Source organism: Manis pentadactyla, chromosome 15, assembly GCF_030020395.1.
Source record: "Manis pentadactyla isolate mManPen7 chromosome 15, mManPen7.hap1, whole genome shotgun sequence".
Taxonomy (NCBI): domain Eukaryota; kingdom Metazoa; phylum Chordata; class Mammalia; order Pholidota; family Manidae; genus Manis; species Manis pentadactyla.
Window position 1 is genome coordinate 28,407,811 of NC_080033.1, and position 27,990 is coordinate 28,435,800.

Here is a 27,990-nt window from a genome sequence, read left to right on the forward strand (position 1 = left end):
CAACACATCTCATACACAGAGATTTCACACATCCAAGCCCCCCCACGCACACACAAACAACACCATGCAGAAAAGATAATCGCAATTTCAAAGCACACACAACCCACAGCACAGGACACGAAATACCGCACATAACCCACAACACGAAGAACACAGGACAGTTGCAACACACTTCACATTCCTAACCCACCCACAGAAGCACACATTCAACACACACCATGCACACCGCCAGCCTGCAAACTTTGAAATAACCAACACAAACACAGCACACAAACACACAAAATAACAGTCACAGCACGCACAGTGAACAAAACAGCACGCAACACACACCGAACACTAAACCCGCACTACGCTAAACATACAAAGGACCATATACACAGCACAGAGCACAGTACATCACACAATACAAAACAGAGACTACACACAGATCACACCCTGCACATGAGGAGGGAAAGACACACAGAATCACACACACACACACACACAATACACAACCCACACGATCACGGACACAGGATGCAACACACACAGTGGAACACACACAATAATACACAACACTCTCAGCACAGCTGAGAGCAATCAATGCAAAGAACACAAACAGCGTACAACCACACAGAACACACAAAGCACAAGCACACACACAACACATATAAATCGCTCCCAACAGACGGTAAACACAATGCACCCACCATAAACACACAACACACTCAACACAACAGACACAATACATTCAAAACTAAGGACGGAATGACACAGTCAACGCACACAACCAAGGAAAACAACACACTTACAAGACAGACATCTCGCCCAACACAGCACACACATTACACACAACCTAACACACGCACATCACAACACAGGCAACAAGCACACACAGTACCACGCAACGCACAATGCAGAGTATGCACACCACACAAAACACACAACCACACAACTTAGTAGACAACACAGCACACCACACACACTCAACACACTGCACACTGCACACCAAACACAGCCACAATGCATAACACAAGAAGCGTAAAGGGAAACGACCAACCCACACAGAACCTCAACTTTATACGCTAATTCAAATGCGTGACACTGTCCCTAACATTCAAAGCTACGTTGAATATGAGAGGTCACCTTTCCATGTACACTGTGATCCTTAAGCCAACAAACTCTCGCTCAGCCTGAAAGTGGCTTACCGCCCCTCATTGCATTGGGGGGAAATGCGAAACATTGTAACCCCTGCGATGATACCCATCCACAGCTCGCAACCCAAGCATGGGCTTCACACGTGAGCCCCAACACAAATACCAGACCAAATGCATAATGTGAACCTAGGAGCAAACACGGCACTGGGGGCGACCACTTTGAATATCGCCTTGAAACCTGATGATGTCCAAGGCCATCAGAGGCCTCTGAAAGTAGGATAAATGCAGCCGGTGTGGTGGACACGGTACTGGTATTTCTCACATTTGGAGCTGCCATGGCTTAGCTCTTCTTATACACATAAATATGCGCCCTCATATATGTATGTATATGTGCCTGAAGAATTAATGTTTGCTGTCTAAGATGATGGACCTTTCCAGGCTGGGGCAATTCAGGCCCTCTAGTGGAGGACGCTGCAACTGCAGCAGTGTTGCCTGCAGGTTCTGTGGCATCACAGCAGCGACCGTTTCCTCGAGACAGAATGTGCTCGGTGAGGGGAGCAGTTTCCTAGCTCCGGGCTTGAGGCCTCTGCCTTGGGAGTGACTTTGGTGAGGTGGCAGCTGACCACCTTGGCAGCATTAAGGATCATGTCACCCAGAGCCAAGGCAATGTGTGTTTCTTTTCTGCGACATTGCCCTGACCCACGTGGCTGATGGAGAGTGCTGCTCAGATCCTTCTGAAGAAGGTGCGTCCGGGTCATGCTCATGAACTCTACTGTAGCCACAATCCTAGGAAAACCCGCGTCCTGCGAAAAATGACAAATGGCAGCAGTCTGAGTGCGGCTTTACCCTCTTGAATATTGTTATGGGAACAGTTGGCCAGAGACCTACTTCACTCTCACCCTCAGCATTATCGTTCTCCCCTCACACTCCATGCCTCACCCACACCTCATTGATGACCCAGCACACGACACACAGCAATCTCAACACAGCACACAAACAAGGATCACAGGAAACACACTAAACCACACAACAAACACACATAACGGAACAGGGAAACTACAACGCACGTAACACATCAACGAGCTTACGCACAGCACAACCATGGCAGCGAAACACAGGAATCAACACACACGGTCCACACACATCATGCAACCCGAATAAACCCAGATGAATCACAGCTTCGCATATCACACACAGGGAATCACACACAAAAAATCACACAGACAACACATCTCATACACAGAGATTTCACACATCCAAGCCCCCCCACGCACACACAAACAACACCATGCAGAAAAGATAATCGCAATTTCAAAGCACACACAACCCACAGCACAGGACACGAAATACCGCACATAACCCACAACACGAAGAACACAGGACAGTTGCAACACACTTCACATTCCTAACCCACCCACAGAAGCACACATTCAACACACACCATGCACACCGCCAGCCTGCAAACTCTGAAATAACCAACACAAACACAGCACACAAACACACAAAATAACAGTCACAGCACGCACAGTGAACACAACAGCACGCAACACACACCGAACACTAAACATGCACTACGCTAAACATACAAAGGACCATACACACAGCACAGAGCACAGTACATCACACAATACAAAACACAGAGGACACACGGATCACACACCGCACATGATGCAGGGAAAGACACACACACACACACACACACGCACACACACACACACAATACACAACCCACATGATCACGGACACAGGATGCAACACACACAGAGGAACACACACAATACTACACAACACGCTCAGCACAGCTGAGAGCAATCAATGCAAAGAACACAAACAGAGCGTACAACCACACAGAACACACAAAGCACAAGCACACACACAACACATATAAATTGCTCCCAACAGGCGGTAAACACAATGCACCCACCATAAACACACAACACACTCAGCACAACAGACACAATACATTCAAAACTAAGGACGGAATGACACAGTCAACGCACACAACCAAGGAAAACAACACACTTACAAGACAGACATCTCGCCCAACACAGCACACACATTACACACAACCTAACACACGCACATCACAACACAGGCAACAAGCACACACAGTACCACGCAACGCACAATGCAGAGTATGCACACCACACAAACCACACACACAAAACACACAACCACACAACTTAGTAGACAACACAGCACACCACACACACTCAACACACTGCACACTGCACACCAAACACAGCCACAATGCATAACACAAGAAGCGTAAAGGGAAACGACCAACCCACACAGAACCTCAACTTTATACGCTAATTCAAATGCGTGACACTGTCCCTAACATTCAAAGCTACGTTGAATATGAGAGGTCACCTTTCCATGTACACTGTGATCCTTAAGCCAACAAACTCTCGCTCAGCCTGAAAGTGGCTTACCGCCCCTCATTGCATTGGGGGGAAATCCGAAAGATTGTAACCCCTGCGATGATACCCATCCACAGCTCGCAACCCAAGCATGGGCTTCACACGTGAGCCATAACACAAATACCAGACCAAATGCATAATGTGAACCTAGGAGCAAACACGGCACTGGGGGCGACCACTTTGAATATCGCCTTGAAACCTGATGATGTCCAAGGCCATCAGAGGCCTGTGAAAGTAGGATAAATGCAGCCGGTGTGGTGGACACGGTACTGGTATTTCTCACATTTGGAGCTGCCATGGCATAGCTCTTCTTATACACATAAATATGCGCCCTCATATATGTATGTATATGTGCCTGAAGAATTAATGTTTGCTGTCTAAGATGATGGACCTTTCCAGGCTGGGGCAATTCAGGCCCTCTAGTGGAGGACGCTGCAACTGCAGCAGTGTTGCCTGCAGGTTCTGTGGCATCACAGCAGCGACCGTTTCCTCGAGACAGAATGTGCTCGGTGAGGGGAGCAGTTTCCTAGCTCCGGGCTTGAGGCCTCTGCCTTGGGAGTGACTTTGGTGAGGTGGCAGCTGACCACCTTGGCAGCATTAAGGATCATGTCACCCAGAGCCAAGGCAATGTGTGTTTCTTTTCTGCGACATTGCCCTGACCCACGTGGCTGATGGAGAGAGCCGCTCTGATCCTTCTGAAGAAGGTGCATCCGGGTCATGCTCATGAACTCTACTGTAGCCACAATCCTAGGAAAACCCGCGTCCTGCGAAAAATGCCAAATGGCAGCAGTCTGAGTGCGGCTTTACCCTCTTGAATATTGTTATGGGAACAGTTGGCCAGAGACCTACTTCACTCTCACCCTCAGCATTATCGTTCTCCCCTCACACTCCATGCCTCACCCACACCTCATTGATGACCCAGCACACGACACACAGCAATCTCAACACAGCACACAAACAAGGATCACAGGAAACACACTAAACCACACAACAAACACACATAACGGAACAGGGAAACTACAACGCACGTAACACATCAACGAGCTTACGCACAGCACAACCATGGCAGCGAAACACAGGAATCAACACACACGGTCCACACACATCATGCAACCCGAAGAAACCCAGATGAATCACAGCTTCGCATATCACACACAGGGAATCACACACAAAAAATCACACAGACAACACATCTCATACACAGAGATTTCACACATCCAAGCCCCCCCACGCACACACAAACAACACCATGCAGAAAAGATAATCGCAATTTCAAAGCACACACAACCCACAGCACAGGACACGAAATACCGCACATAACCCACAACACGAAGAACACAGGACAGTTGCAACACACTTCACATTCCTAACCCACCCACAGAAGCACACATTCAACACACACCATGCACACCGCCAGCCTGCAAACTTTGAAATAACCAACACAAACACAGCACACAAACACACAAAATAACATTCACAGCACACACAGTGAACAAAACAGCACGCAACACACACCGAACACTAAACCCGCACTACGCTAAACATACAAAGGACCATATACACAGCACAGAGCACAGTACATCACACAATACAAAACAGAGACTACACACGGATCACACCCTGCACATGAGGAGGGAAAGACACACAGAATCACACACACACACACACACACACAATACACAACCCACACGATCACGGACACAGGATGCAACACACACAGTGGAACACACACAATAATACACAACACTCTCAGCACAGCTGAGAGCAATCAATGCAAAGAACACAAACAGCGTACAACCACACAGAACACACAAAGCACAAGCACACACACAACACATATAAATCGCTCCCAACAGACGGTAAACACAATGCACCCACCATAAACACACAACACACTCAACACAACAGACACAATACATTCAAAACTAAGGACGGAATGACACAGTCAACGCACACAACCAAGGAAAACAACACACTTACAAGACAGACATCTCGCCCAACACAGCACACACATTACACACAACCTAACACACGCACATCACAACACAGGCAACAAGCACACACAGTACCACGCAACGCACAATGCAGAGTATGCACACCACACAAACCACACACACAAAACACACAACCACACAACTTAGTAGACAACACAGCACACCACACACACTCAACACACTGCACACTGCACACCAAACACAGCCACAATGCATAACACAAGAAGCGTAAAGGGAAACGACCAACCCACACAGAACCTCAACTTTATACGCTAATTCAAATGCGTGACACTGTCCCTAACATTCAAAGCTACGTTGAATATGAGAGGTCACCTTTCCATGTACACTGTGATCCTTAAGCCAACAAACTCTCGCTCAGCCTGAAAGTGGCTTACCGCCCCTCATTGCATTGGGGGGAAATCCGAAAGATTGTAACCCCTGCGATGATACCCATCCACAGCTCGCAACCCAAGCATGGGCTTCACACGTGAGCCCCAACACAAATACCAGACCAAATGCATAATGTGAACCTAGGAGCAAACACGGCACTGGGGGCGACCACTTTGAATATCGCCTTGAAACCTGATGATGTCCAAGGCCATCAGAGGCCTGTGAAAGTAGGATAAATGCAGCCGGTGTGGTGGACACGGTACTGGTATTTCTCACATTTGGAGCTGCCATGGCATAGCTCTTCTTATACACATAAATATGCGCCCTCATATATGTATGTATATGTGCCTGAAGAATTAATGTTTGCTGTCTAAGATGATGGACCTTTCCAGGCTGGGGCAATTCAGGCCCTCTAGTGGAGGACGCTGCAACTGCAGCAGTGTTGCCTGCAGGTTCTGTGGCATCACAGCAGCGACCGTTTCCTCGAGACAGAATGTGCTCGGTGAGGGGAGCAGTTTCCTAGCTCCGGGCTTGAGGCCTCTGCCTTGGGAGTGACTTTGGTGAGGTGGCAGCTGACCACCTTGGCAGCATTAAGGATCATGTCACCCAGAGCCAAGGCAATGTGTGTTTCTTTTCTGCGACATTGCCCTGACCCACGTGGCTGATGGAGAGAGCCGCTCTGATCCTTCTGAAGAAGGTGCGTCCGGGTCATGCTCATGAACTCTACTGTAGCCACAATCCTAGGAAAACCCGCGTCCTGCGAAAAATGCCAAATGGCAGCAGTCTGAGTGCGGCTTTACCCTCTTGAATATTGTTATGGGAACAGTTGGCCAGAGACCTACTTCACTCTCACCCTCAGCATTATCGTTCTCCCCTCACACTCCATGCCTCACCCACACCTCATTGATGACCCAGCACACGACACACAGCAATCTCAACACAGCACACAAACAAGGATCACAGGAAACACACTAAACCACACAACAAACACACATAACGGAACAGGGAAACTACAACGCACGTAACACATCAACGAGCTTACGCACAGCACAACCATGGCAGCGAAACACAGGAATCAACACACACGGTCCACACACATCATGCAACCCGAATAAACCCAGATGAATCACAGCTTCGCATATCACACACAGGGAATCACACACAAAAAATCACACAGACAACACATCTCATACACAGAGATTTCACACATCCAAGCCCCCCCACGCACACACAAACAACACCATGCAGAAAAGATAATCGCAATTTCAAAGCACACACAACCCACAGCACAGGACACGAAATACCGCACATAACCCACAACACGAAGAACACAGGACAGTTGCAACACACTTCACATTCCTAACCCACCCACAGAAGCACACATTCAACACACACCATGCACACCGCCAGCCTGCAAACTTTGAAATAACCAACACAAACACAGCACACAAACACACAAAATAACATTCACAGCACGCACAGTGAACAAAACAGCACGCAACACACACCGAACACTAAACCCGCACTACGCTAAACATACAAAGGACCATATACACAGCACAGAGCACAGTACATCACACAATACAAAACAGAGACTACACACGGATCACACCCTGCACATGAGGAGGGAAAGACACACAGAATCACACACACACACACACACACACAATACACAACCCACACGATCACGGACACAGGATGCAACACACACAGTGGAACACACACAATAATACACAACACTCTCAGCACAGCTGAGAGCAATCAATGCAAAGAACACAAACAGCGTACAACCACACAGAACACACAAAGCACAAGCACACACACAACACATATAAATCGCTCCCAACAGACGGTAAACACAATGCACCCACCATAAACACACAACACACTCAACACAACAGACACAATACATTCAAAACTAAGGACGGAATGACACAGTCAACGCACACAACCAAGGAAAACAACACACTTACAAGACAGACATCTCGCCCAACACAGCACACACATTACACACAACCTAACACACGCACATCACAACACAGGCAACAAGCACACACAGTACCACGCAACGCACAATGCAGAGTATGCACACCACACAAAACACACAACCACACAACTTAGTAGACAACACAGCACACCACACACACTCAACACACTGCACACTGCACACCAAACACAGCCACAATGCATAACACAAGAAGCGTAAAGGGAAACGACCAACCCACACAGAACCTCAACTTTATACGCTAATTCAAATGCGTGACACTGTCCCTAACATTCAAAGCTACGTTGAATATGAGAGGTCACCTTTCCATGTACACTGTGATCCTTAAGCCAACAAACTCTCGCTCAGCCTGAAAGTGGCTTACCGCCCCTCATTGCATTGGGGGGAAATCCGAAAGATTGTAACCCCTGCGATGATACCCATCCACAGCTCGCAACCCAAGCATGGGCTTCACACGTGAGCCATAACACAAATACCAGACCAAATGCATAATGTGAACCTAGGAGCAAACACGGCACTGGGGGCGACCACTTTGAATATCGCCTTGAAACCTGATGATGTCCAAGGCCATCAGAGGCCTGTGAAAGTAGGATAAATGCAGCCGGTGTGGTGGACACGGTACTGGTATTTCTCACATTTGGAGCTGCCATGGCATAGCTCTTCTTATACACATAAATATGCGCCCTCATATATGTATGTATATGTGCCTGAAGAATTAATGTTTGCTGTCTAAGATGATGGACCTTTCCAGGCTGGGGCAATTCAGGCCCTCTAGTGGAGGACGCTGCAACTGCAGCAGTGTTGCCTGCAGGTTCTGTGGCATCACAGCAGCGACCGTTTCCTCGAGACAGAATGTGCTCGGTGAGGGGAGCAGTTTCCTAGCTCCGGGCTTGAGGCCTCTGCCTTGGGAGTGACTTTGGTGAGGTGGCAGCTGACCACCTTGGCAGCATTAAGGATCATGTCACCCAGAGCCAAGGCAATGTGTGTTTCTTTTCTGCGACATTGCCCTGACCCACGTGGCTGATGGAGAGAGCCGCTCTGATCCTTCTGAAGAAGGTGCGTCCGGGTCATGCTCATGAACTCTACTGTAGCCACAATCCTAGGAAAACCCGCGTCCTGCGAAAAATGCCAAATGGCAGCAGTCTGAGTGCGGCTTTACCCTCTTGAATATTGTTATGGGAACAGTTGGCCAGAGACCTACTTCACTCTCACCCTCAGCATTATCGTTCTCCCCTCACACTCCATGCCTCACCCACACCTCATTGATGACCCAGCACACGACACACAGCAATCTCAACACAGCACACAAACAAGGATCACAGGAAACACACTAAACCACACAACAAACACACATAACGGAACAGGGAAACTACAACGCACGTAACACATCAACGAGCTTACGCACAGCACAACCATGGCAGCGAAACACAGGAATCAACACACACGGTCCACACACATCATGCAACCCGAATAAACCCAGATGAATCACAGCTTCGCATATCACACACAGGGAATCACACACAAAAAATCACACAGACAACACATCTCATACACAGAGATTTCACACATCCAAGCCCCCCCACGCACACACAAACAACACCATGCAGAAAAGATAATCGCAATTTCAAAGCACACACAACCCACAGCACAGGACACGAAATACCGCACATAACCCACAACACGAAGAACACAGGACAGTTGCAACACACTTCACATTCCTAACCCACCCACAGAAGCACACATTCAACACACACCATGCACACCGCCAGCCTGCAAACTCTGAAATAACCAACACAAACACAGCACACAAACACACAAAATAACAGTCACAGCACGCACAGTGAACACAACAGCACGCAACACACACCGAACACTAAACACGCACTACGCTAAACATACAAAGGACCATACACACAGCACAGAGCACAGTACATCACACAATACAAAACACAGAGGACACACGGATCACACACCGCACATGATGCAGGGAAAGACACACACACACACACACACACACGCACACACACACACACAATACACAACCCACACGATCACGGACACAGGATGCAACACACACAGAGGAACACACACAATACTACACAACACGCTCAGCACAGCTGAGAGCAATCAATGCAAAGAACACAAACAGAGCGTACAACCACACAGAACACACAAAGCACAAGCACACACACAACACATATAAATTGCTCCCAACAGGCGGTAAACACAATGCACCCACCATAAACACACAACACACTCAGCACAACAGACACAATACATTCAAAACTAAGGACGGAATGACACAGTCAACGCACACAACCAAGGAAAACAACACACTTACAAGACAGACATCTCGCCCAACACAGCACACACATTACACACAACCTAACACACGCACATCACAACACAGGCAACAAGCACACACAGTACCACGCAACGCACAATGCAGAGTATGCACACCACACAAACCACACACACAAAACACACAACCACACAACTTAGTAGACAACACAGCACACCACACACACTCAACACACTGCACACTGCACACCAAACACAGCCACAATGCATAACACAAGAAGCGTAAAGGGAAACGACCAACCCACACAGAACCTCAACTTTATACGCTAATTCAAATGCGTGACACTGTCCCTAACATTCAAAGCTACGTTGAATATGAGAGGTCACCTTTCCATGTACACTGTGATCCTTAAGCCAACAAACTCTCGCTCAGCCTGAAAGTGGCTTACCGCCCCTCATTGCATTGGGGGGAAATCCGAAAGATTGTAACCCCTGCGATGATACCCATCCACAGCTCGCAACCCAAGCATGGGCTTCACACGTGAGCCATAACACAAATACCAGACCAAATGCATAATGTGAACCTAGGAGCAAACACGGCACTGGGGGCGACCACTTTGAATATCGCCTTGAAACCTGATGATGTCCAAGGCCATCAGAGGCCTGTGAAAGTAGGATAAATGCAGCCGGTGTGGTGGACACGGTACTGGTATTTCTCACATTTGGAGCTGCCATGGCATAGCTCTTCTTATACACATAAATATGCGCCCTCATATATGTATGTATATGTGCCTGAAGAATTAATGTTTGCTGTCTAAGATGATGGACCTTTCCAGGCTGGGGCAATTCAGGCCCTCTAGTGGAGGACGCTGCAACTGCAGCAGTGTTGCCTGCAGGTTCTGTGGCATCACAGCAGCGACCGTTTCCTCGAGACAGAATGTGCTCGGTGAGGGGAGCAGTTTCCTAGCTCCGGGCTTGAGGCCTCTGCCTTGGGAGTGACTTTGGTGAGGTGGCAGCTGACCACCTTGGCAGCATTAAGGATCATGTCACCCAGAGCCAAGGCAATGTGTGTTTCTTTTCTGCGACATTGCCCTGACCCACGTGGCTGATGGAGAGAGCCGCTCTGATCCTTCTGAAGAAGGTGCGTCCGGGTCATGCTCATGAACTCTACTGTAGCCACAATCCTAGGAAAACCCGCGTCCTGCGAAAAATGACAAATGGCAGCAGTCTGAGTGCGGCTTTACCCTCTTGAATATTGTTATGGGAACAGTTGGCCAGAGACCTACTTCACTCTCACCCTCAGCATTATCGTTCTCCCCTCACACTCCATGCCTCACCCACACCTCATTGATGACCCAGCACACGACACACAGCAATCTCAACACAGCACACAAACAAGGATCACAGGAAACACACTAAACCACACAACAAACACACATAACGGAACAGGGAAACTACAACGCACGTAACACATCAACGAGCTTACGCACAGCACAACCATGGCAGCGAAACACAGGAATCAACACACACGGTCCACACACATCATGCAACCCGAAGAAACCCAGATGAATCACAGCTTCGCATATCACACACAGGGAATCACACACAAAAAATCACACAGACAACACATCTCATACACAGAGATTTCACACATCCAAGCCCCCCCACGCACACACAAACAACGCCATGCAGAAAAGATAATCGCAATTTCAAAGCACACACAACCCACAGCACAGGACACGAAATACCGCACATAACCCACAACACGAAGAACACAGGACAGTTGCAACACACTTCACATTCCTAACCCACCCACAGAAGCACACATTCAACACACACCATGCACACCGCCAGCCTGCAAACTTTGAAATAACCAACACAAACACAGCACACAAACACACAAAATAACAGTCACAGCACGCACAGTGAACAAAACAGCACGCAACACACACCGAACACTAAACCCGCACTACGCTAAACATACAAAGGACCATATACACAGCACAGAGCACAGTACATCACACAATACAAAACAGAGACTACACACGGATCACACCCTGCACATGAGGAGGGAAAGACACACAGAATCACACACACACACACACACACACAATACACAACCCACACGATCACGGACACAGGATGCAACACACACAGTGGAACACACACAATAATACACAACACTCTCAGCACAGCTGAGAGCAATCAATGCAAAGAACACAAACAGCGTACAACCACACAGAACACACAAAGCACAAGCACACACACAACACATATAAATCGCTCCCAACAGACGGTAAACACAATGCACCCACCATAAACACACAACACACTCAACACAACAGACACAATACATTCAAAACTAAGGACGGAATGACACAGTCAACGCACACAACCAAGGAAAACAACACACTTACAAGACAGACATCTCGCCCAACACAGCACACACATTACACACAACCTAACACACGCACATCACAACACAGGCAACAAGCACACACAGTACCACGCAACGCACAATGCAGAGTATGCACACCACACAAAACACACAACCACACAACTTAGTAGACAACACAGCACACCACACACACTCAACACACTGCACACTGCACACCAAACACAGCCACAATGCATAACACAAGAAGCGTAAAGGGAAACGACCAACCCACACAGAACCTCAACTTTATACGCTAATTCAAATGCGTGACACTGTCCCTAACATTCAAAGCTATGTTGAATATGAGAGGTCACCTTTCCATGTACACTGTGATCCTTAAGCCAACAAACTCTCGCTCAGCCTGAAAGTGGCTTACCGCCCCTCATTGCATTGGGGGGAAATGCGAAACATTGTAACCCCTGCGATGATACCCATCCACAGCTCGCAACCCAAGCATGGGCTTCACACGTGAGCCCCAACACAAATACCAGACCAAATGCATAATGTGAACCTAGGAGCAAACACGGCACTGGGGGCGACCACTTTGAATATCGCCTTGAAACCTGATGATGTCCAAGGCCATCAGAGGCCTCTGAAAGTAGGATAAATGCAGCCGGTGTGGTGGACACGGTACTGGTATTTCTCACATTTGGAGCTGCCATGGCTTAGCTCTTCTTATACACATAAATATGCGCCCTCATATATGTATGTATATGTGCCTGAAGAATTAATGTTTGCTGTCTAAGATGATGGACCTTTCCAGGCTGGGGCAATTCAGGCCCTCTAGTGGAGGACGCTGCAACTGCAGCAGTGTTGCCTGCAGGTTCTGTGGCATCACAGCAGCGACCGTTTCCTCGAGACAGAATGTGCTCGGTGAGGGGAGCAGTTTCCTAGCTCCGGGCTTGAGGCCTCTGCCTTGGGAGTGACTTTGGTGAGGTGGCAGCTGACCACCTTGGCAGCATTAAGGATCATGTCACCCAGAGCCAAGGCAATGTGTGTTTCTTTTCTGCGACATTGCCCTGACCCACGTGGCTGATGGAGAGTGCTGCTCAGATCCTTCTGAAGAAGGTGCGTCCGGGTCATGCTCATGAACTCTACTGTAGCCACAATCCTAGGAAAACCCGCGTCCTGCGAAAAATGACAAATGGCAGCAGTCTGAGTGCGGCTTTACCCTCTTGAATATTGTTATGGGAACAGTTGGCCAGAGACCTACTTCACTCTCACCCTCAGCATTATCGTTCTCCCCTCACACTCCATGCCTCACCCACACCTCATTGATGACCCAGCACACGACACACAGCAATCTCAACACAGCACACAAACAAGGATCACAGGAAACACACTAAACCACACAACAAACACACATAACGGAACAGGGAAACTACAACGCACGTAACACATCAACGAGCTTACGCACAGCACAACCATGGCAGCGAAACACAGGAATCAACACACACGGTCCACACACATCATGCAACCCGAATAAACCCAGATGAATCACAGCTTCGCATATCACACACAGGGAATCACACACAAAAAATCACACAGACAACACATCTCATACACAGAGATTTCACACATCCAAGCCCCCCCACGCACACACAAACAACACCATGCAGAAAAGATAATCGCAATTTCAAAGCACACACAACCCACAGCACAGGACACGAAATACCGCACATAACCCACAACACGAAGAACACAGGACAGTTGCAACACACTTCACATTCCTAACCCACCCACAGAAGCACACATTCAACACACACCATGCACACCGCCAGCCTGCAAACTCTGAAATAACCAACACAAACACAGCACACAAACACACAAAATAACAGTCACAGCACGCACAGTGAACACAACAGCACGCAACACACACCGAACACTAAACACGCACTACGCTAAACATACAAAGGACCATACACACAGCACAGAGCACAGTACATCACACAATACAAAACACAGAGGACACACGGATCACACACCGCACATGATGCAGGGAAAGACACACACACACACACACACACGCACACACACACACACAATACACAACCCACACGATCACGGACACAGGATGCAACACACACAGAGGAACACACACAATACTACACAACACGCTCAGCACAGCTGAGAGCAATCAATGCAAAGAACACAAACAGAGCGTACAACCACACAGAACACACAAAGCACAAGCACACACACAACACATATAAATTGCTCCCAACAGGCGGTAAACACAATGCACCCACCATAAACACACAACACACTCAGCACAACAGACACAATACATTCAAAACTAAGGACGGAATGACACAGTCAACGCACACAACCAAGGAAAACAACACACTTACAAGACAGACATCTCGCCCAACACAGCACACACATTACACACAACCTAACACACGCACATCACAACACAGGCAACAAGCACACACAGTACCACGCAACGCACAATGCAGAGTATGCACACCACACAAACCACACACACAAAACACACAACCACACAACTTAGTAGACAACACAGCACACCACACACACTCAACACACTGCACACTGCACACCAAACACAGCCACAATGCATAACACAAGAAGCGTAAAGGGAAACGACCAACCCACACAGAACCTCAACTTTATACGCTAATTCAAATGCGTGACACTGTCCCTAACATTCAAAGCTACGTTGAATATGAGAGGTCACCTTTCCATGTACACTGTGATCCTTAAGCCAACAAACTCTCGCTCAGCCTGAAAGTGGCTTACCGCCCCTCATTGCATTGGGGGGAAATCCGAAAGATTGTAACCCCTGCGATGATACCCATCCACAGCTCGCAACCCAAGCATGGGCTTCACACGTGAGCCATAACACAAATACCAGACCAAATGCATAATGTGAACCTAGGAGCAAACACGGCACTGGGGGCGACCACTTTGAATATCGCCTTGAAACCTGATGATGTCCAAGGCCATCAGAGGCCTGTGAAAGTAGGATAAATGCAGCCGGTGTGGTGGACACGGTACTGGTATTTCTCACATTTGGAGCTGCCATGGCATAGCTCTTCTTATACACATAAATATGCGCCCTCATATATGTATGTATATGTGCCTGAAGAATTAATGTTTGCTGTCTAAGATGATGGACCTTTCCAGGCTGGGGCAATTCAGGCCCTCTAGTGGAGGACGCTGCAACTGCAGCAGTGTTGCCTGCAGGTTCTGTGGCATCACAGCAGCGACCGTTTCCTCGAGACAGAATGTGCTCGGTGAGGGGAGCAGTTTCCTAGCTCCGGGCTTGAGGCCTCTGCCTTGGGAGTGACTTTGGTGAGGTGGCAGCTGACCACCTTGGCAGCATTAAGGATCATGTCACCCAGAGCCAAGGCAATGTGTGTTTCTTTTCTGCGACATTGCCCTGACCCACGTGGCTGATGGAGAGAGCCGCTCTGATCCTTCTGAAGAAGGTGCGTCCGGGTCATGCTCATGAACTCTACTGTAGCCACAATCCTAGGAAAACCCGCGTCCTGCGAAAAATGCCAAATGGCAGCAGTCTGAGTGCGGCTTTACCCTCTTGAATATTGTTATGGGAACAGTTGGCCAGAGACCTACTTCACTCTCACCCTCAGCATTATCGTTCTCCCCTCACACTCCATGCCTCACCCACACCTCATTGATGACCCAGCACACGACACACAGCAATCTCAACACAGCACACAAACAAGGATCACAGGAAACACACTAAACCACACAACAAACACACATAACGGAACAGGGAAACTACAACGCACGTAACACATCAACGAGCTTACGCACAGCACAACCATGGCAGCGAAACACAGGAATCAACACACACGGTCCACACACATCATGCAACCCGAATAAACCCAGATGAATCACAGCTTCGCATATCACACACAGGGAATCACACACAAAAAATCACACAGACAACACATCTCATACACAGAGATTTCACACATCCAAGCCCCCCCACGCACACACAAACAACACCATGCAGAAAAGATAATCGCAATTTCAAAGCACACACAACCCACAGCACAGGACACGAAATACCGCACATAACCCACAACACGAAGAACACAGGACAGTTGCAACACACTTCACATTCCTAACCCACCCACAGAAGCACACATTCAACACACACCATGCACACCGCCAGCCTGCAAACTCTGAAATAACCAACACAAACACAGCACACAAACACACAAAATAACAGTCACAGCACGCACAGTGAACACAACAGCACGCAACACACACCGAACACTAAACACGCACTACGCTAAACATACAAAGGACCATACACACAGCACAGAGCACAGTACATCACACAATACAAAACACAGAGGACACACGGATCACACACCGCACATGATGCAGGGAAAGACACACACACACACACACACACACGCACACACACACACACAATACACAACCCACACGATCACGGACACAGGATGCAACACACACAGAGGAACACACACAATACTACACAACACGCTCAGCACAGCTGAGAGCAATCAATGCAAAGAACACAAACAGAGCGTACAACCACACAGAACACACAAAGCACAAGCACACACACAACACATATAAATTGCTCCCAACAGGCGGTAAACACAATGCACCCACCATAAACACACAACACACTCAGCACAACAGACACAATACATTCAAAACTAAGGACGGAATGACACAGTCAACGCACACAACCAAGGAAAACAACACACTTACAAGACAGACATCTCGCCCAACACAGCACACACATTACACACAACCTAACACACGCACATCACAACACAGGCAACAAGCACACACAGTACCACGCAACGCACAATGCAGAGTATGCACACCACACAAACCACACACACAAAACACACAACCACACAACTTAGTAGACAACACAGCACACCACACACACTCAACACACTGCACACTGCACACCAAACACAGCCACAATGCATAACGCAAGAAGCGTAAAGGGAAACGACCAACCCACACAGAACCTCAACTTTATACGCTAATTCAAATGCGTGACACTGTCCCTAACATTCAAAGCTACGTTGAATATGAGAGGTCACCTTTCCATGTACACTGTGATCCTTAAGCCAACAAACTCTCGCTCAGCCTGAAAGTGGCTTACCGCCCCTCATTGCATTGGGGGGAAATCCGAAAGATTGTAACCCCTGCGATGATACCCATCCACAGCTCGCAACCCAAGCATGGGCTTCACACGTGAGCCATAACACAAATACCAGACCAAATGCATAATGTGAACCTAGGAGCAAACACGGCACTGGGGGCGACCACTTTGAATATCGCCTTGAAACCTGATGATGTCCAAGGCCATCAGAGGCCTGTGAAAGTAGGATAAATGCAGCCGGTGTGGTGGACACGGTACTGGTATTTCTCACATTTGGAGCTGCCATGGCATAGCTCTTCTTATACACATAAATATGCGCCCTCATATATGTATGTATATGTGCCTGAAGAATTAATGTTTGCTGTCTAAGATGATGGACCTTTCCAGGCTGGGGCAATTCAGGCCCTCTAGTGGAGGACGCTGCAACTGCAGCAGTGTTGCCTGCAGGTTCTGTGGCATCACAGCAGCGACCGTTTCCTCGAGACAGAATGTGCTCGGTGAGGGGAGCAGTTTCCTAGCTCCGGGCTTGAGGCCTCTGCCTTGGGAGTGACTTTGGTGAGGTGGCAGCTGACCACCTTGGCAGCATTAAGGATCATGTCACCCAGAGCCAAGGCAATGTGTGTTTCTTTTCTGCGACATTGCCCTGACCCACGTGGCTGATGGAGAGAGCCGCTCTGATCCTTCTGAAGAAGGTGCGTCCGGGTCATGCTCATGAACTCTACTGTAGCCACAATCCTAGGAAAACCCGCGTCCTGCGAAAAATGCCAAATGGCAGCAGTCTGAGTGCGGCTTTACCCTCTTGAATATTGTTATGGGAACAGTTGGCCAGAGACCTACTTCACTCTCACCCTCAGCATTATCGTTCTCCCCTCACACTCCATGCCTCACCCACACCTCATTGATGACCCAGCACACGACACACAGCAATCTCAACACAGCACACAAACAAGGATCACAGGAAACACACTAAACCACACAACAAACACACATAACGGAACAGGGAAACTACAACGCACGTAACACATCAACGAGCTTACGCACAGCACAACCATGGCAGCGAAACACAGGAATCAACACACACGGTCCACACACATCATGCAACCCGAAGAAACCCAGATGAATCACAGCTTCGCATATCACACACAGGGAATCACACACAAAAAATCACACAGACAACACATCTCATACACAGAGATTTCACACATCCAAGCCCCCCCACGCACACACAAACAACACCATGCAGAAAAGATAATCGCAATTTCAAAGCACACACAACCCACAGCACAGGACACGAAATACCGCACATAACCCACAACACGAAGAACACAGGACAGTTGCAACACACTTCACATTCCTAACCCACCCACAGAAGCACACATTCAACACACACCATGCACACCGCCAGCCTGCAAACTTTGAAATAACCAACACAAACACAGCACACAAACACACAAAATAACAGTCACAGCACGCACAGTGAACAAAACAGCACGCAACACACACCGAACACTAAACCCGCACTACGCTAAACATACAAAGGACCATATACACAGCACAGAGCACAGTACATCACACAATACAAAACAGAGACTACACACGGATCACACCCTGCACATGAGGAGGGAAAGACACACAGAATCACACACACACACACACACAATACACAACCCACACGATCACGGACACAGGATGCAACACACACAGTGGAACACACACAATAATACACAACACTCTCAGCACAGCTGAGAGCAATCAATGCAAAGAACACAAACAGCGTACAACCACACAGAACACACAAAGCACAAGCACACACACAACACATATAAATCGCTCCCAACAGACGGTAAACACAATGCACCCACCATAAACACACAACACACTCAACACAACAGACACAATACATTCAAAACTAAGGACGGAATGACACAGTCAACGCACACAACCAAGGAAAACAACACACTTACAAGACAGACATCTCGCCCAACACAGCACACACATTACACACAACCTAACACACGCACATCACAACACAGGCAACAAGCACACACAGTACCACGCAACGCACAATGCAGAGTATGCACACCACACAAAACACACAACCACACAACTTAGTAGACAACACAGCACACCACACACACTCAACACACTGCACACTGCACACCAAACACAGCCACAATGCATAACACAAGAAGCGTAAAGGGAAACGACCAACCCACACAGAACCTCAACTTTATACGCTAATTCAAATGCGTGACACTGTCCCTAACATTCAAAGCTACGTTGAATATGAGAGGTCACCTTTCCATGTACACTGTGATCCTTAAGCCAACAAACTCTCGCTCAGCCTGAAAGTGGCTTACCGCCCCTCATTGCATTGGGGGGAAATGCGAAACATTGTAACCCCTGCGATGATACCCATCCACAGCTCGCAACCCAAGCATGGGCTTCACACGTGAGCCCCAACACAAATACCAGACCAAATGCATAATGTGAACCTAGGAGCAAACACGGCACTGGGGGCGACCACTTTGAATATCGCCTTGAAACCTGATGATGTCCAAGGCCATCAGAGGCCTCTGAAAGTAGGATAAATGCAGCCGGTGTGGTGGACACGGTACTGGTATTTCTCACATTTGGAGCTGCCATGGCTTAGCTCTTCTTATACACATAAATATGCGCCCTCATATATGTATGTATATGTGCCTGAAGAATTAATGTTTGCTGTCTAAGATGATGGACCTTTCCAGGCTGGGGCAATTCAGGCCCTCTAGTGGAGGACGCTGCAACTGCAGCAGTGTTGCCTGCAGGTTCTGTGGCATCACAGCAGCGACCGTTTCCTCGAGACAGAATGTGCTCGGTGAGGGGAGCAGTTTCCTAGCTCCGTGCTTGAGGCCTCTGCCTTGGGAGTGACTTTGGTGAGGTGGCAGCTGACCACCTTGGCAGCATTAAGGATCATGTCACCCAGAGCCAAGGCAATGTGTGTTTCTTTTCTGCGACATTGCCCTGACCCACGTGGCTGATGGAGAGTGCTGCTCAGATCCTTCTGAAGAAGGTGCGTCCGGGTCATGCTCATGAACTCTACTGTAGCCACAATCCTAGGAAAACCCGCGTCCTGCGAAAAATGACAAATGGCAGCAGTCTGAGTGCGGCTTTACCCTCTTGAATATTGTTATGGGAACAGTTGGCCAGAGACCTACTTCACTCTCACCCTCAGCATTATCGTTCTCCCCTCACACTCCATGCCTCACCCACACCTCATTGATGACCCAGCACACGACACACAGCAATCTCAACACAGCACACAAACAAGGATCACAGGAAACACACTAAACCACACAACAAACACACATAACGGAACAGGGAAACTACAACGCACGTAACACATCAACGAGCTTACGCACAGCACAACCATGGCAGCGAAACACAGGAATCAACACACACGGTCCACACACATCATGCAACCCGAATAAACCCAGATGAATCACAGCTTCGCATATCACACACAGGGAATCACACACAAAAAATCACACAGACAACACATCTCATACACAGAGATTTCACACATCCAAGCCCCCCCACGCACACACAAACAACACCATGCAGAAAAGATAATCGCAATTTCAAAGCACACACAACCCACAGCACAGGACACGAAATACCGCACATAACCCACAACACGAAGAACACAGGACAGTTGCAACACACTTCACATTCCTAACCCACCCACAGAAGCACACATTCAACACACACCATGCACACCGCCAGCCTGCAAACTCTGAAATAACCAACACAAACACAGCACACAAACACACAAAATAACAGTCACAGCACGCACAGTGAACACAACAGCACGCAACACACACCGAACACTAAACATGCACTACGCTAAACATACAAAGGACCATACACACAGCACAGAGCACAGTACATCACACAATACAAAACACAGAGGACACACGGATCACACACCGCACATGATGCAGGGAAAGACACACACACACACACACACACGCACACACACACACACAATACACAACCCACATGATCACGGACACAGGATGCAACACACACAGAGGAACACACACAATACTACACAACACGCTCAGCACAGCTGAGAGCAATCAATGCAAAGAACACAAACAGAGCGTACAACCACACAGAACACACAAAGCACAAGCACACACACAACACATATAAATTGCTCCCAACAGGCGGTAAACACAATGCACCCACCATAAACACACAACACACTCAGCACAACAGACACAATACATTCAAAACTAAGGACGGAATGACACAGTCAACGCACACAACCAAGGAAAACAACACACTTACAAGACAGACATCTCGCCCAACACAGCACACACATTACACACAACCTAACACACGCACATCACAACACAGGCAACAAGCACACACAGTACCACGCAACGCACAATGCAGAGTATGCACACCACACAAACCACACACACAAAACACACAACCACACAACTTAGTAGACAACACAGCACACCACACACACTCAACACACTGCACACTGCACACCAAACACAGCCACAATGCATAACACAAGAAGCGTAAAGGGAAACGACCAACCCACACAGAACCTCAACTTTATACGCTAATTCAAATGCGTGACACTGTCCCTAACATTCAAAGCTACGTTGAATATGAGAGGTCACCTTTCCATGTACACTGTGATCCTTAAGCCAACAAACTCTCGCTCAGCCTGAAAGTGGCTTACCGCCCCTCATTGCATTGGGGGGAAATCCGAAAGATTGTAACCCCTGCGATGATACCCATCCACAGCTCGCAACCCAAGCATGGGCTTCACACGTGAGCCATAACACAAATACCAGACCAAATGCATAATGTGAACCTAGGAGCAAACACGGCACTGGGGGCGACCACTTTGAATATCGCCTTGAAACCTGATGATGTCCAAGGCCATCAGAGGCCTGTGAAAGTAGGATAAATGCAGCCGGTGTGGTGGACACGGTACTGGTATTTCTCACATTTGGAGCTGCCATGGCATAGCTCTTCTTATACACATAAATATGCGCCCTCATATATGTATGTATATGTGCCTGAAGAATTAATGTTTGCTGTCTAAGATGATGGACCTTTCCAGGCTGGGGCAATTCAGGCCCTCTAGTGGAGGACGCTGCAACTGCAGCAGTGTTGCCTGCAGGTTCTGTGGCATCACAGCAGCGACCGTTTCCTCGAGACAGAATGTGCTCGGTGAGGGGAGCAGTTTCCTAGCTCCGGGCTTGAGGCCTCTGCCTTGGGAGTGACTTTGGTGAGGTGGCAGCTGACCACCTTGGCAGCATTAAGGATCATGTCACCCAGAGCCAAGGCAATGTGTGTTTCTTTTCTGCGACATTGCCCTGACCCACGTGGCTGATGGAGAGAGCCGCTCTGATCCTTCTGAAGAAGGTGCGTCCGGGTCATGCTCATGAACTCTACTGTAGCCACAATCCTAGGAAAACCCGCGTCCTGCGAAAAATGCCAAATGGCAGCAGTCTGAGTGCGGCTTTACCCTCTTGAATATTGTTATGGGAACAGTTGGCCAGAGACCTACTTCACTCTCACCCTCAGCATTATCGTTCTCCCCTCACACTCCATGCCTCACCCACACCTCATTGATGACCCAGCACACGACACACAGCAATCTCAACACAGCACACAAACAAGGATCACAGGAAACACACTAAACCACACAACAAACACACATAACGGAACAGGGAAACTACAACGCACGTAACACATCAACGAGCTTACGCACAGCACAACCATGGCAGCGAAACACAGGAATCAACACACACGGTCCACACACATCATGCAACCCGAAGAAACCCAGATGAATCACAGCTTCGCATATCACACACAGGGAATCACACACAAAAAATCACACAGACAACACATCTCATACACAGAGATTTCACACATCCAAGCCCCCCCACGCACACACAAACAACACCATGCAGAAAAGATAATCGCAATTTCAAAGCACACACAACCCACAGCACAGGACACGAAATACCGCACATAACCCACAACACGAAGAACACAGGACAGTTGCAACACACTTCACATTCCTAACCCACCCACAGAAGCACACATTCAACACACACCATGCACACCGCCAGCCTGCAAACTTTGAAATAACCAACACAAACACAGCACACAAACACACAAAATAACATTCACAGCACGCACAGTGAACAAAACAGCACGCAACACACACCGAACACTAAACCCGCACTACGCTAAACATACAAAGGACCATATACACAGCACAGAGCACAGTACATCACACAATACAAAACAGAGACTACACACGGATCACACCCTGCACATGAGGAGGGAAAGACACACAGAATCACACACACACACACACACACACAATACACAACCCACACGATCACGGACACAGGATGCAACACACACAGTGGAACACACACAATAATACACAACACTCTCAGCACAGCTGAGAGCAATCAATGCAAAGAACACAAACAGCGTACAACCACACAGAACACACAAAGCACAAGCACACACACAACACATATAAATCGCTCCCAACAGACGGTAAACACAATGCACCCACCATAAACACACAACACACTCAACACAACAGACACAATACATTCAAAACTAAGGACGGAATGACACAGTCAACGCACACAACCAAGGAAAACAACACACTTACAAGACAGACATCTCGCCCAACACAGCACACACATTACACACAACCTAACACACGCACATCACAACACAGGCAACAAGCACACACAGTACCACGCAACGCACAATGCAGAGTATGCACACCACACAAACCACACACACAAAACACACAACCACACAACTTAGTAGACAACACAGCACACCACACACACTCAACACACTGCACACTGCACACCAAACACAGCCACAATGCATAACACAAGAAGCGTAAAGGGAAACGACCAACCCACACAGAACCTCAACTTTATACGCTAATTCAAATGCGTGACACTGTCCCTAACATTCAAAGCTACGTTGAATATGAGAGGTCACCTTTCCATGTACACTGTGATCCTTAAGCCAACAAACTCTCGCTCAGCCTGAAAGTGGCTTACCGCCCCTCATTGCATTGGGGGGAAATCCGAAAGATTGTAACCCCTGCGATGATACCCATCCACAGCTCGCAACCCAAGCATGGGCTTCACACGTGAGCCCCAACACAAATACCAGACCAAATGCATAATGTGAACCTAGGAGCAAACACGGCACTGGGGGCGACCACTTTGAATATCGCCTTGAAACCTGATGATGTCCAAGGCCATCAGAGGCCTGTGAAAGTAGGATAAATGCAGCCGGTGTGGTGGACACGGTACTGGTATTTCTCACATTTGGAGCTGCCATGGCATAGCTCTTCTTATACACATAAATATGCGCCCTCATATATGTATGTATATGTGCCTGAAGAATTAATGTTTGCTGTCTAAGATGATGGACCTTTCCAGGCTGGGGCAATTCAGGCCCTCTAGTGGAGGACGCTGCAACTGCAGCAGTGTTGCCTGCAGGTTCTGTGGCATCACAGCAGCGACCGTTTCCTCGAGACAGAATGTGCTCGGTGAGGGGAGCAGTTTCCTAGCTCCGGGCTTGAGGCCTCTGCCTTGGGAGTGACTTTGGTGAGGTGGCAGCTGACCACCTTGGCAGCATTAAGGATCATGTCACCCAGAGCCAAGGCAATGTGTGTTTCTTTTCTGCGACATTGCCCTGACCCACGTGGCTGATGGAGAGAGCCGCTCTGATCCTTCTGAAGAAGGTGCGTCCGGGTCATGCTCATGAACTCTACTGTAGCCACAATCCTAGGAAAACCCGCGTCCTGCGAAAAATGCCAAATGGCAGCAGTCTGAGTGCGGCTTTACCCTCTTGAATATTGTTATGGGAACAGTTGGCCAGAGACCTACTTCACTCTCACCCTCAGCATTATCGTTCTCCCCTCACACTCCATGCCTCACCCACACCTCATTGATGACCCAGCACACGACACACAGCAATCTCAACACAGCACACAAACAAGGATCACAGGAAACACACTAAACCACACAACAAACACACATAACGGAACAGGGAAACTACAACGCACGTAACACATCAACGAGCTTACGCACAGCACAACCATGGCAGCGAAACACAGGAATCAACACACACGGTCCACACACATCATGCAACCCGAATAAACCCAGATGAATCACAGCTTCGCATATCACACACAGGGAATCACACACAAAAAATCACACAGACAACACATCTCATACACAGAGATTTCACACATCCAAGCCCCCCCACGCACACACAAACAACACCATGCAGAAAAGATAATCGCAATTTCAAAGCACACACAACCCACAGCACAGGACACGAAATACCGCACATAACCCACAACACGAAGAACACAGGACAGTTGCAACACACTTCACATTCCTAACCCACCCACAGAAGCACACATTCAACACACACCATGCACACCGCCAGCCTGCAAACTTTGAAATAACCAACACAAACACAGCACACAAACACACAAAATAACAGTCACAGCACGCACAGTGAACAAAACAGCACGCAACACACACCGAACACTAAACCCGCACTACGCTAAACATACAAAGGACCATATACACAGCACAGAGCACAGTACATCACACAATACAAAACAGAGACTACACACGGATCACACCCTGCACATGAGGAGGGAAAGACACACAGAATCACACACACACACACACACACACAATACACAACCCACACGATCACGGACACAGGATGCAACACACACAGTGGAACACACACAATAATACACAACACTCTCAGCACAGCTGAGAGCAATCAATGCAAAGAACACAAACAGCGTACAACCACACAGAACACACAAAGCACAAGCACACACACAACACATATAAATCGCTCCCAACAGACGGTAAACACAATGCACCCACCATAAACACACAACACACTCAACACAACAGACACAATACATTCAAAACTAAGGACGGAATGACACAGTCAACGCACACAACCAAGGAAAACAACACACTTACAAGACAGACATCTCGCCCAACACAGCACACACATTACACACAACCTAACACACGCACATCACAACACAGGCAACAAGCACACACAGTACCACGCAACGCACAATGCAGAGTATGCACACCACACAAAACACACAACCACACAACTTAGTAGACAACACAGCACACCACACACACTCAACACACTGCACACTGCACACCAAACACAGCCACAATGCATAACACAAGAAGCGTAAAGGGAAACGACCAACCCACACAGAACCTCAACTTTATACGCTAATTCAAATGCGTGACACTGTCCCTAACATTCAAAGCTACGTTGAATATGAGAGGTCACCTTTCCATGTACACTGTGATCCTTAAGCCAACAAACTCTCGCTCAGCCTGAAAGTGGCTTACCGCCCCTCATTGCATTGGGGGGAAATCCGAAAGATTGTAACCCCTGCGATGATACCCATCCACAGCTCGCAACCCAAGCATGGGCTTCACACGTGAGCCATAACACAAATACCAGACCAAATGCATAATGTGAACCTAGGAGCAAACACGGCACTGGGGGCGACCACTTTGAATATCGCCTTGAAACCTGATGATGTCCAAGGCCATCAGAGGCCTGTGAAAGTAGGATAAATGCAGCCGGTGTGGTGGACACGGTACTGGTATTTCTCACATTTGGAGCTGCCATGGCATAGCTCTTCTTATACACATAAATATGCGCCCTCATATATGTATGTATATGTGCCTGAAGAATTAATGTTTGCTGTCTAAGATGATGGACCTTTCCAGGCTGGGGCAATTCAGGCCCTCTAGTGGAGGACGCTGCAACTGCAGCAGTGTTGCCTGCAGGTTCTGTGGCATCACAGCAGCGACCGTTTCCTCGAGACAGAATGTGCTCGGTGAGGGGAGCAGTTTCCTAGCTCCGGGCTTGAGGCCTCTGCCTTGGGAGTGACTTTGGTGAGGTGGCAGCTGACCACCTTGGCAGCATTAAGGATCATGTCACCCAGAGCCAAGGCAATGTGTGTTTCTTTTCTGCGACATTGCCCTGACCCACGTGGCTGATGGAGAGAGCCGC